Here is a 3383-nt window from a genome sequence, read left to right as displayed (position 1 = left end):
GGAGGGGGTGGGATTGACGTATGGGCGATTTGGAGGAGGGTGGGATTGACGTATGGGAGGTGGTAATGGTAAAGAAGGAAACATGTTGTAGGTGAATCCCTATATCTATGTAACTGATAATTTCAGATTTAAAAAAGGAACATAAATCAATTTAATTACATATTATTAATTAATAATAAAAAACCATAAATAGATTAATCATTTATTAAATAAATGGAAATTGATTTTTAAATAAAATTAACTTTAAATGATATGTCATAACTCGTAAATAAACTGTTATAAGTAAGAATTTTTTAAAAGTATGTTTAAACCCGTAAAATTGACTCTTAAATGTGTATAGGGCGTGATTTTTCCTTGAATTATATACCAATTTAACATTGGGCTTATTTTAAATATATACAACATTGGGCTTATTTCAAATATATACAATAGAAAATATGCATTGACTATACAATATATCTCACCTTTACATGAATTATACATAGACTATATATTATAATACACTTAAAAAAGTTGAATATAATCTAATCTTATATGAAGTGTACACTGACTATACATGAAGTATACACTAACTATTCAATCTCGATCAACTCAAAATTACCTCTGAATAGTCTCCAATTTTAGCTACGAAATTCTCTTGATATTTTTAGTCTTTTGATATATAATTCGCTCGAAATAATTCATGTTGGTCGTACATCAAATTTTAAAGAAAAAGAAAAAACAACGAAGAAAAAGGCGACCACGCAGAAAAGAAGAAGATCACGACGTAGAAAAGAAGAAGGAAAAACGGCATTAATGGCGAAATCGGATGGAAGAAGAAGAAGAAAAAGAAAAAAGAAGGCTAGAAGTCAATAATGATGAAATGGGAAGGAAGAAGAAGAAGGATGAGGATTTGATCAATATCAGTGATTTTAAAATTTTGGTTAAATCTTTGATAATACAAATGGCCGAATGGCCATTCAACATAATTTTTCTTTTATCATTTTTTTTTATCAAATTCCACCTCCTCCAAACTAGAGAGACATATAAAACAAAAACATACCAGAAGAGCATTACTCCCTACACCTACTTTAAATGGAACAATCTCCATTCATCAAGATAAGTAGGTGTTGAGAAACTCCATTAATGGGAGTGAGAAGAAGAAAAATGAAAGAAGAATGAGAGAAGAGGAGAAATGTCTGAGAATGAAAACTGATTCATTCATTCAATCTGTGAATCACATGTTTATCCATACATATATACAAATCTGTTAAGGCATCACTGTCATTGCCTAATCATTTAGAAGATTCCTAGCTAACTAACTTTTAACTACCTAACTAACAAATTGTCTACGTGTATAATTAGTTAGTTACAATACAAGTCCTCAACACTCCTCCTCAACCTGAGAATTAGAAAATATATTTTTATTCTAAGCTTGCCAATCAGTGCTTCATGTTGAGGTTTACATAGACCTTTGGTGAGTAGGTCTGCTTCCTGTTCTTTTGGTCCTATATGTTGTGTTTGAACAAGTCCTTTCAAGATCGTCTCTCTTACAAAGTGATAGTCTAAGTTAAAGTGTTTAGTTCTTTCATGAAAGATAGGGTGTGCTGCTATTTGAATGACAACTTTGCTATCACAGAACAATTGTACAGACATTCTGATTTCTATTTCCAGCTCTTTGAATAGCCCTTAACCATACTATTTCAGCAATATGTGGTAGCCATACTTCTGAACTCTGCTTCTACAAAACTCCTTGATACAGTGCTTTGCTTCTTTGACTTCCAGGATATCACAACATCTCCAAACTTTACTATGTACCCAGTAACTGACTTTCTAGTCTCTATGAAAGCCCCCCAATCAAGGTCACAATATGCCACAAGTTTGGACTCTTTTTTATTTGGCATAAACAGTCCAAGACCTGATGTTCCTTTGACATACCTCACCACTCTTAATGCTGCCTCCATGTGAGATTGTTTTGGTGAGTGCATGTACTGACTAAGAACTTGAACCACAAAGGATATATCATGTCTTGTCATAGTCAAAAACAACAACCTCCCTATTAATCTTTGGTACTTACTACAATCCTCAAGTAGTTTATCCTAGCATTGTTCTTTATGCTTGTGCATTCATCAAACACAGTAGAAGTTAACTTGTGATTGAACTCTAGTGGAGTAGCGGCAAGTTTGCACCCTGCTAGTCCTAGTTCAGATACAAGACCCAATGCATATTTCCTATGATTCATGAGGATACCATCAACAGTTCTAGAGAATTCAATGCCAAGAAAATATTTTAACTCTTCAAGATCTTTCATTTTGAATCTATTCTGCAGATCTTTCTTGACTTGTTGTATGAGATTGAGGATGCTGCCAGTGATCAAAAGATCATCAACATATACAAGAATAACAAGGAGCTCTTGTCCTACTTGTTTTGTGAACAATGAATAATCATAGTGAGATTGAAAAAACCTCATATTAGTCGGTGCTTCAGTAAACTTCAATTTCCACTACCTTGGAGCTTTCTTTAGTCCATATAAGGACTTATGAAGTTTGCAAACCATATGTTTCTCCCCATAGTTAGAAAACCCATCAAGGACCTGAATGCAAACTTTATCAAGAAGATCACCTTGAAATATGTACCAACCATAGGATGAAACAAGAGCTACTATTGACCTCACAATGACCAATTTTGCTACAGGTAAAAAGGTCTTAGAGTAATCTACGCCTTCTTTCTGACTGTACCCTTTAGCAACCAGCCTGGCTTTGTATCTCTCAACCTCTGTTGAGGAAATATATTTGATTTTGAACACCCACTTACAATCAATAGAATTTTACCAGGAGGAAGATGAACTATGGACCAAGTACAATTGTCCTCAAGGGCAGTGATCTCAGCCTTCATGGCATCAACCCAATGAGAGAGGTAGAATAAGCAGCAAGAGAATCTCTGTATAAAGGAGATAACCTAGAATATGAGACACAATGATATATAGGATATAAACAAGTTAACTTGGCACTAGGTGTGACATAAAAATTTAGCCAAGTAGGAGGCTTAGAGAGTCTAATGGATCTTCTGGGTGCATTTCCTAATACATGTTCAATAGCTGGACTTGGTTCAGGTGGGATAAAAGAAGGAATAGGAGACTTAGACTCACTAGAAGAATACTCAGGAACATAACTGGTCATATTAGGAAAAAAAAGTATCAGCGTAAGAGTGAGGACCGAAAATGAAGGAACAAGAGAAGACTTGAGATCTTTGAATGGAAACACCTCTTCCTTGAAAACAGTATCTCTGCTGACAACAAGTTTTCGAGACTCAAGTCATATAAGAGATACCCTTTCTAAGAGAAAGAATACCCCATATGAATAATAAGAACAACTCTAGGAGCAAATTTATCAAGGTGCCTTGGA

This window comes from Solanum stenotomum, chromosome 3 (assembly GCF_019186545.1).
Source record: "Solanum stenotomum isolate F172 chromosome 3, ASM1918654v1, whole genome shotgun sequence".
Classification (NCBI taxonomy): Eukaryota; Viridiplantae; Streptophyta; class Magnoliopsida; order Solanales; family Solanaceae; genus Solanum; species Solanum stenotomum.
Note: the sequence above shows the minus strand (reverse complement) of the source record.